The sequence below is a fragment of the Carassius auratus genome, chromosome 4 (genome assembly GCF_003368295.1).
Source record: "Carassius auratus strain Wakin chromosome 4, ASM336829v1, whole genome shotgun sequence".
Taxonomy (NCBI): Eukaryota; Metazoa; Chordata; class Actinopteri; order Cypriniformes; family Cyprinidae; genus Carassius; species Carassius auratus.
Window position 1 is genome coordinate 3925945 of NC_039246.1, and position 11020 is coordinate 3936964.

The 11020-nt window shown below is 36.6% G+C and overlaps 1 protein-coding gene across 1 annotated transcript in view; it reads right to left on the minus strand.

Annotated features, from left to right (window-relative positions):
* LOC113065982 (zinc finger protein 271-like) overlaps positions 1–11020 on the minus strand; it is a 345982-nt gene that overhangs the window by 205832 nt on the left and 129130 nt on the right. The window lies entirely within an intron of this gene.

Here is an 11020-nt window from a genome sequence, read left to right on the forward strand (position 1 = left end):
ACGCTCTTAAGGCTGTGCAATTGGGCAATTAGTTGAATTAGTTGAAAGGGGTGTGTTCAAAAAAATAGCAGTGTGGCATTCAATCACTGAGGTCATCAATTTTGTGAAGAAACAGGTGTGAATCAGGTGGCCCCTATTTAAGGATGAAGCCAACACTTGTTGAACATGCATTTGAAAGCTGAGGAAAATGGGTCGTTCAAGACATTGTTCAGAAGAACAGCGTACTTTGATTAAAAAGTTGATTAGAGAGGGGAAAACCTATAAAGAGGTGCAAAAAATTATAGGCTGTTCAGCTAAAATGATCTCCAATGCCTTAAAATGGAGAGCAAAACCAGAGAGACGTGGAAGAAAACGGAAGACAACCATCAAAATGGATAGAAGAATAACCAGAATGGCAAAGGCTCAGCCAATGATCACCTCCAGGATGATCAAAGACAGTCTGGAGTTACCTGTAAGTACTGTGACAGTTAGAAGACGTCTGTGTGAAGCTAATCTATTTTCAAGAATCCCCCGCAAAGTCCCTCTGTTAAAAAAAAGGCATGTGCAGAAGAGGTTACAATTTGCCAAAGAACACATCAACTGGCCTAAAGAGAAATGGAGGAACATTTTGTGGACTGATGAGAGTAAAATTGTTCTTTTTGGGTCCAAGGGCCACAGGCAGTTTGTGAGACGACCCCCAAACTCTGAATTCAAGCCACAGTACACAGTGAAGACAGTGAAGCATGGAGGTGCAAGCATCATGATATGGGCATGTTTCTCCTACTATGGTGTTGGGCCTATTTATCGCATACCAGGGATCATGGATCAGTTTGCATATGTTAAAATACTTGAAGAGGTCATGTTGCCCTATGCTGAAGAGGAAATGCCCTTGAAATGGTTGTATCAACAAGACAATGACCCAAAACACACTAGTAAACGGGCAAAGTCTTGGTTCCAAACCAACAAAATTAATGTTATGGAGTGGCCAGCCCAATCTCCAGACCTTAATCCAATTGAGAACTTGTGGGGTGATATCAAAAATGCTGTTTCTGAAGCAAAACCAAGAAATGTGAATGAATTGTGGAATGTTGTTAAAGAATCATGGAGTGGAATAACAGCTGAGAGGTGCCACAAGTTGGTTGACTCCATGCCACACAGATGTAAAGCAGTTTTAAAAAACTGTGGTCATACAACTAAATATTAGTTTAGTGATTCACAGGATTGCTAAATCCCAGAAAAAAAAAATGTTTGTACAAAATAGTTTTGAGTTTGTACAGTCAAAGGTAGACACTGCTATTTTTTTGAACACACCCCTTTCAACTAATTGCCCAATTGCACAGCCTTAAGAGCGTGCATATCATGAATGCTGGGTCTTGTTTGTTTTCTGACAATCTACTGAACCTACTGGTAACTTGTTTGCCACGTAGCAATAAAAAATATACTAAAAACCTTGATTATTCTGGTTAGTCACATTGTACTGCTATTATTTTGAACAATACTGTATGTCGTGGAAAGGAATGTAGAAAGAAACGACAGGTTTTAGGAAAGTAGTGGAGTTAAATGTAGGGTTTGCCACTTCGAAATGTAGTTGAGTCAAAGTATAAAGTCTCACAAAACAATAATACTCAAGTAAAGTACAGAAATGCTAAAAAGTTACTTAAGTATGGTAACGAATTAATTGTACTTCGTTACTGTCCACCACTGCATTTTTGAAAGCATGCACATATCATATCAGGATGTATTGCATACGAAATGAAATTTTATATTCTTACATTACTCTCCAACCGATGACTCTGCAGACGCTGTTTGACACGATCCAACAAGATTAAGTGAACATGACACGAGAGTGGTTATTTTCCGCATTTTATTTACACTTTTTTTCCTCAAAACATGAGTTTATTCTCAACACTTTAATTACTTTAATTACGTTTTTCTCATAATTCAATGAATTTATTCTAAAAATCTTATTTGAAACTTTTCTCAAAATTTCAAGACTTTGAAACTCAGAATGGTTTTATTTTTTAATTATTACTTTGCCCTAATATTCTTCAGTAGGGAAGTTGTGGCCTAATGGTAAGAGATTCGGATTCGTAATCCAAAGGTTGCGAGTTCAAGTCTCACACCGGCAGGAATTGTAGGTGGGGGAGTGAATGTATAGTGCTCTCTCCACCCTCAATCTGTAATCAGTCACTTTTAAATGGTTGTGTTCCCCAGAAAATGAAAATTGCAAAAGTTATTCCACTATTCAAACATGGAAAAAAACATAACTTTACAAAAAAAAAACAATCTCATTGCTTCCTCCATTTAAAAAAATTCTAGAAAAAATATTGAATACTCGTGGTACGACCTGAGTTTCTTGTAGTGTTGTTGTGTGTGTGTGTACTTTCTCCTCCCTCTTAATCTCTGTGGTATTTGATAGGACACGCACTTATGGGATGTAAGATCATCATTGGTGGTGGAGACAAGGCATGGACTTTAAAACGACACTGCCGGCATTCAACGGGGAGCTCATTGTTGGTTCGGACGTGGTTGGGTTGAGAATTCCTGGATCCCTTCTCCTGCCAATGATCAAATTTGTCACTTTCGAGTGTAATGTAAAAGCTAGTGATCACGTTCTTTCCTTTTCAACCATTTGTACTAAGAACGTGGAGCAAAGGGTGTTCTGCCGATTTGTTTTGGCCATCTTGTTTGAGTTCTGTTTTGTGTTAGGAAGTTAGAGAAGTAACATTTATTTTACTTTTGTTATTTGAGGTTAGTTATTGCTCTTTTCCTTTCTAGATTTGTTTTGTTTGTTATTTTGGGCCTTTGGGACACCCTGGAGAGATGCTCGTTGTTTCACTTGTTGGTTTTCAATAAATCGAATTACTTATTCTGATTAACATCGTGTACCTGTTTGACTATCGACCGGAGTGATTCGTACTTGGGATTCCATCACCACAACCCAGTCTTATTATGTCCAATTAAGAATTTTTCCTACTACCCCTAGGCGCGAGGCGTAATAACGCAATTATAATTTTTTTTTTAAAAATATAATCTGATTAATGAAAGTCAATATGGATTCAGAAGCAAATGATTTACATCTATGGCTATAATGGATGCTACAGAAGAATTATCAAAGGCATTGGACGATAAAAATTTGACCATTGGTATATTTATTGATTTGAAAAAAGCCTTTGATAGTATCAATCATGCAATATTACTTAAGAAACTAGAAAGGTATGGAATATGTGGAGTGGCTGGAAACTGGGTAAAAAGCTATTTGAGTGACAGAATTCATTATGTGCAGATGGGTGAGTCCTCATCTGATTGTCATGTAATATCTTGTGGTTTCCCCCAAGAGTCAGTATTGGGCCCTAAACTATTCAAATTGTACATCAATGATATACTTCATGTTGAAAAATTACTCAAGTGTGTTTTATTTGCAGATGATAACATTTTCTATTGTGATGACAATTACGATAAGGTTATTAATAGTGTAAATACAGAACTAAGGAATATAAAAAATGGATGGATAGTAATAAATGACCTTTAAATTGAGATAAAACTAAAGCTATATTATATGGGAGTTATAAGAAAAAAAGGATAAGATGATTGAGATAGATGGGATACAAATTTAATATGTTTCTGAAATAAAAATGTTAGGGCTTACAATAGATAATAAATTAACTTGGAAAACTAACCTCAGACACATAAAAACCAAAGTCTCCAAAAGCCTTGCGATAATGAATAAAGCCAAATGGGTAATTGATGAGAATACACTCCGTATTTCGTATTGTTCTATTATTTTACCATACTTAATTTACTGTGTTGAAGTATGGGAACATACTTATAATAACTTAATACAATCAATATTTATTTTACAAAAAAGGTTAGAAGCGCAGGGTTGTGGGTTCAATTCCCAGGGAACACAATGTTAGGTAAAAAAAAAAGTTGATTGCACCTGATTGCACTGTAAGTCACTTAGGATAAAAGAGTCTACTAAATGCATAAATGTAAATACACAAGGCTGAATATCTGAAACAAACAAATCCTCTTTTTCTTAAATTGAAATTATAAAAAATACATGACCTAGTTAAACAGCACAATTTTTATAAAAGTCATTTCATAACTTATTACCTGTTAACATACAAAGATTATTCACACAGAAAGAGTATTTGTACAGTTCGAGGAGTTATGGGAACTTTTTAATACCAACAATTAGAACTACAAGGAGGAGTTTCTGTCTGTCTGTGTGCAAACTATGGAATAGTCAGGGGCTTGAACTCAAACAAAGTCAAAGCATTCATCAATTTAAAGCACTCTATAAACAGAAGGTCTTGTCACACTACAAGGAGGGCATGGTTAATTATGTGGTGTTGTATTCATGTATTCATAATTGTGTTATTTTTGCTTGTAAGTATCTGATTACCATTGTTGGTATTATTACAATAGTATTGATGTATCTATGTATTTATGGTCTGTTTTATTTTACCTTGTAGGTATTTTGATTACCATTGTTGGTATTACTATAATAGTATTGATGTATCTATGTATTTATAGTCTGTTTTATTTTATTTTGTAGGTATTTTGAGTTCCATTGTTGCTATTTTTTATAATTGTTACCTGTGGTAACATATGGTGTGTACTTAAGATATGTTTGTATTTTGTTTTTTCTTTACTTTTCTTTTCTTTTTTTTCATACATATTATATATATCCAATTAGTTGAGTATTATGATAATGTTAATAATTAAGGAAGCAACTATCCTTTTTTTAGTTAATTGTAACTGGGGTGGATTTAAATAAGTTTGACTTCTACCCACTCGGTTTCGAGCAATAGATTGTTGTTAAAGTATGATGAATCTAGGGCTTGCATATTCTAGTCGAGTAGTCAAGTGATCGACTACTTCAAACACTAGTCGGCACTGTCGGAAACAATCGACTACTTGAGCATGCATTAACCATAATGCATACATTGTTTGCAAGTACTACGTGAATTTTAGGATTACAATACTGCGTGTAGCTGTTAATTTCTATGACCTTATCTATGTTGCACATAAAATTCAAATATGTAAATAGGGGTGTGCCTGAAGCCGAATACCTTATTCAGAATGGCACTGATAATGGCTTAAAAAATTTATAACAGACAGGGAATACTCAGCTGAAGCTGGCACAGTCCGGAGTTTGCTAGATAACAGTTGAGTCAGTGGATCAATGCAATATTATACAGAGAGCTCTAAAGTCACGAGTGTGAAGTGAATCAATGTAAACTTTATCAGTGAAAAGAGCGTGACAACACCGAATTGCTGTTGTCTCTCTGTGCATCTCTCAGAAATCAGAGCTTGGCAAGAATAATATCACCTATACACATCATACACGTTGTATTGTATATTGTAATGATAGAACTCCATAATCATCGGGAAGAAGGAGGCGGGAACCGGCGCACAATCAAAATGAAACTTTAATGACAAAAATAAATACAAAACAGCACACCAGCCCCTCAAGGACGACTGGTGAGCACAAAATAAAAAGCAAACATAAAATATTGCCCAGGCCTGATCCTCTCTCATCCTTCACTATCGTCGCTCCAGTTTTATATCCTTCCATCTCCTACGTGGGACTCGAGACCGGCAGTGGGGCGCAGGTGTCACTAATTTCCCAATCATTCCGCGTTCCCACGTCCCTCGGCCCCGCCCCACTCGCCACATAAATATTTAAAAGGCAATTCTTTAAAGCTTAGGCTATGATATGATATGAATGAATGGATTAAGCACAGCACACTCACCAATCAAACAGCTGCGCTGCCCGTCAGTCTCTCAAAAACCAGGGCAGGCTAATAATCAACTTAGATATGGATACATTTTCTATTTGGCGTACATGTTTGCATCTTTATCTTTTGCTGGTTTGCGCTGCACAAACACACACATTTGTTTAGTGAAGTTCACTAAACTTTAAGACTTGCTTAAACAGTTAATCTAATGAAAATATGTGCATTGAATTGATTCAGTCATGTTCAAATGATCACTAAACGTTTGTCATGACATCTTTCTGCTTGCATGATAAATATTGTTTTAGAAATTAATAATTTTAGTTTAACACGGCATACTTGTTCAGTGATAACAATGAAAAAAAAGATAGCCATGACGATCTTAACAAGTACTGTACGACGTTGTATCCAAATGCAGATATGAAAAATGTTGTGATTGTTACAGACACAAATACAATTACAGGCTGTTACATGAAAATGTAAATATGTAATGTCAATAGTTTTGACAATTTGTTTATGTAATTGTTGCATAAGGCTATGAATTAATAAGCATTTATTTATAATAAAAAAATCTATCATCTATCATCAATCTATCATTTAATCTTTTCATTTACAGTAGCATGGACCACGAGTAGTCGAGTAATGCGAGTATTTTTTAAATAAAAAATCGACTAGTAGAAATCAGAAGTCGTGCAACCCCTAGATGAAAGTATGATGAATTTAACTTATTGTATAGATGAATCAAATACTTCTTTATTGCCCTTGTTAGGTGTCATTATATATTGCTTGACATAAATTAATTCAATTCAATTCAATACCATGACTGAGCTGTCCTTGAGCAAGGCACCGAACCCGCAACTACTCCCCGGGCACCACAGCATAAATGGCTGCCCACTGCCCCAGGTGTGTGTTCACAGTGTGGGTTAAATGCAGAGCACGAATTCTGAGTATGGGTCAACATACTTGGCTGTATATAACTTTTACTTAAACATACAGATAAATTTGCATAGATGGACAAACATAATTGCCTGATTTTGTAAATGTGACAACCCTTTTCTCCAATATCAAAAAAAAAATAAACTTCTCAGACGTTCCCGTGGTTGACAGCTATCTCTCATTTCATCAAACAGTAAATCAGATCAGGAAAAAGAGGCCACCATCGAACGAAAACGTGGTTTGAATTTGACAGTTATGTGACGTCACCGAACGTTCTAAATCCCATCTGTGGGACCAGACTCCCAGAGGCACGGAAATAAGAATCCTATATGTGGGACCGACCTGCACAAAAGGTTAATTTGATACTGACCCTGCAGTACCCTGCTTAATTTGATACTGACACCGCAGTCTGCAGATATTTCTGATCCTGCAAAGATGGATGGCATTCTGGTTAGAAAATTTGTCCGACTTTGATGGCACATGTGATCGTAAGGTGGCTGCCGCACTGATCAAAGCCTTGATGATGAAACACTTGAAAGAAAACATTCTGGTTAAACTATTGCTTATATTGGGAAAATATTTAGTAAGAATTCATGTTAAACATATTTAGCTAGCTGAAAGAGAAGGATCTCTCAAATCAAATGTAACCTAATACAGTGCTAATTAATCTGCATCTGATTTCGAATGAGCAGAAATTTGTAAGAAAAGCATCGATCTGTAGGTAAAATAACTGATGAAACCAGCCTACTGTTATTTTCATCTCAAACTAAATTTGCATTGCAAAACGGAAACATTTACCTTTCAATGCTGGCAACCATGTAATGAGGTAGGAAAAAGGTTTGCACATTAGTGATCCAAGAAGCCACTTTTTCTTATTCTCCTGTTATTTTATTTATTTTTTTAAGATACATTATGAACAAAATGTGCTATTCAAACATACTGAAATACTTGAGACATGGAGAAAAGGCGTGAATCCGGGGCGGAGCTGCTCCCCAGCTAACAATTTTATGTTCTGGGAATGTTAGTTTTTGGTTCCCAGAATGTTGCCAGAATGTTCCCTATTGGTTATCCAGGGAAGTTTTCTTAACTTAAATAGAACCTACTCGGAACGTTCCCTTAAAGTAATAAAAATATAACCTAAAATAACCTACAGGGAACGTTCATAGAACGTTCTATTTTGGTTCCCAATAAAATTACCAAATGGGAACCATACGGGAACGTTAGGGGAACATTCTGTGTTTGTTCTGTGGAAACTGTTGACGCTCCACTTCACTCAGATACTCGGCATTGCAAAATGAATATCTTAAGGATAAAGTGAATATTAAGTGGAGACATGAGGATGTTAAGAGGCTGGTTTTGAGTTTAGGAGCCTGATGGCCTGGGGGAAGAAACTCCTCCTGAGTCTCTGGGTTTTTGCCATCAGGCTGCGGAAGCACTTACCAGATGGTAGCAAAGTGAAAAGATGGTTACTGAGGTGGATGTGTGTGGATGTAGATATGTTAGAAGGTTCATTAGTGAGCATGACAATTTCTAGTCAGTCAAAAACATGTTTACCTTTTCAAGTGTCTGTCTTTTTATTGATTTTAGATTGCTGAAATGTAATGCATTTTCAAGGACCCAGAGGTACCCTCTTCCTGAGTGAAGAGTGAAGGAAAAGGTGATTTTTCAGATCTATCTGATATGTGAAAGGACATCTATCTAGTGTGAATTCTAGAAGTGGTGTGTAAAGGGTTCCTTTATATGTGAAGCTCATTCCACAGCGAAGGCCGGTATAAGGTTTCTCTACAGTGTGAACTCTTATGTGTCTCTTAAGACTTTAAGGTTTCTGAATATAAGCAACTGTAGGTTCCATTTTCAATCAAGGGTAACTAAATAGAATCTAAATAGAACATTATAAAAGTGAGAGAGAAACATGCTTGTGTTTTAACTGAAGAGATGATGTAACCTCCTAGAAGTAGAATCCTGCACTGGCCTCAGATTTAAGGCCTAGCCCAGCCCTGGCCTGGGACGCTCAGACCCTAGTCCACCCTGTGTCCGACAACATATCATAATTACTGGTCCGAGCCCATTTTTTTCCCCTTCTCCCTAAATGACCTTTTCAGCTATTTAAATAGTTCCGTTTTGTAGCAAAGTTATTATAATACCTTTTTTAGTTAATTTAGAAAAACGTTTGGAGCATTTTTGTTCATTATAAGTTTTTATTTTTTTCAGTAGATATTAGGGCTGTGCGATTTAGATAGATTAGATGGATAGATAGATAGATAGATAGATACCCTTACGAAAAATAACCATGGTTTTATTATAGTAAAACTGTAGTAACCCATGGTTTTTTGGTGTATTGACTCCCATTTGTCTAACCACAGATTTACTACATATACCGTGGTTAAACTATGGTTAATATAGCAAAACCATGGTTAATTTGTGGTTACCATGGTTTAACTATAGTAACCATGGTTTTTTGGTTTCATTTGTAGTTGGTTAATTTTCGTAAGGGTAGATTGTTTATTTAGCCACACGACAATGCCGGTGGAATTTGTTTTCAGTACAGTATGTTTAAGCTCTACATCATCATACATTACAAACAACAAATAGACAATACACTTCACAACATGTAAGAATACAAGATACAGTGGGTACATGACCATGCATAGTGTATGAGAGGAAAAACTAAGCTAAAGAGAGTAGTTCAGAGTCCTGATGGCTATGGGGAAAAGGCTGTTTGTGAAGCGTTTGGTCTTGGTAGAGAGTGACCTGTAGCGCCTCCCTGAGGGAAGGAGCTGAAAAAGGTGGTTTGCTGGATGTGAGGGGTCAGAGATGATTTGCTTTGCCCGCTTTACAGTCCGATATGTATAGAGGGAATCGACTGAAGGCAGTGGTTTCCCTATGATCTTGGATGCTTTGTTGACAGTCTGCTGTAGTTTTTTGTTTGTTTGGCTGTCTGTGCTACCATACCATACTGTTATTGATGATGTAATGATGGACTCGATGATAGCGGAATAGAATAGAACAAGGAGCTGATATCTGATCCGGTATTTTTTAAGCTGTCTGAGGAAGTAAAGTCTTTGTTGAGCCTTTGCAATGATTTGATTAGTGTTAGTTGTCCACTTCAGGTTACTGCTAATGTGTGTTCCTAGGAATTTAAAGGAGTCAGTGATGGTGATTGAATTGCCATTTATTTGTATTGGTGTTTTAAGAAATGGTCTACGTCTAAAGTCAACAATGAGTTCCTGGGTTTTGGCTGTGTTGAGCTGTGGTTCGAACACCAATTTACAAGCTTGGTCCACCACCATGCGGTACTGTGTTTCATCATTGTCTGAGATGAGGCCTACAATGGTTGTGTCGTCCGCATACTTTATTATTTTCACTGAAGTGTCCATGGATCTAAAGTATGATGTATAAAGGGAAAAGAGCCAAGGGGAGAGAACACAGCCCTGAGTAGCTCCTGTACTGAGGGTGAGAGGGTCTGAGGTTATATTAACCAAAATCATTAAAAAAATAAATTTCAGTGTGTGTGGTTTCTAAATTGCTTTATAGCATGATTTTCCGTGGCCTGATATCTTGCAGTATGCTATCCCAACCAATCAGAATGCAGCGCACCTAAGTGGAGTGCCAGGACAGACTGGGCATTTGCCTAACTCTAGGTTCACACACTCTGACTGTGATGTATATTTTTTTCGAGTCCATGTTAACAGATCAGAATATTCACACTGCATGCGGTAAAAGATGTGAACAGAAAAGTTTAGAAATAGAAAGGTGCAAAATGATTTCATATCTAGCGCATGAGCATAGAGAGATTTGTGAGTGCACATGACACAGGTTGAGCGAAAGGAGACAAGTCTCTCCGGGGTGACAGCAGCATGTATCTGAGCAAGCGTGTCCGATTTTGTAACAGAGCAAAGGAAATCTGTGGAGAGATCTGCGCTCACGCATTATTTTGTTGTGCTTTCGCTTTACAATAATGCGCTCTCGCATTACACATAGCCTACTGTACACACTGCAGACGGAGTATATGTGAACCTTGGGCAATAAATATATTTCAACACCTGAGGCACCACTACAATGAGCTCTGTGACCAATGCATTGCAAAAAAGAAAATTGGACAAGGGACACAGGTTTTATTTTATTTTATTTATTTATTTTTGCAAAAAGTCTAATAAAAATGTTGTTTGACATCTTAGTGATTATTTTGACTTACATCTGTTCTAGAGACATGTTACAACTTTTTGATAAAGCTCTCTTTGGTTTTCTTTTGGAAATATATTTAAAATGTATACTGAATGAATTTATGACTGTAAAGCATGCATATGTGTGTGTCAAAATCATGATTAAAATCAAAATTGCAAAATTGGTGAAAATAATCG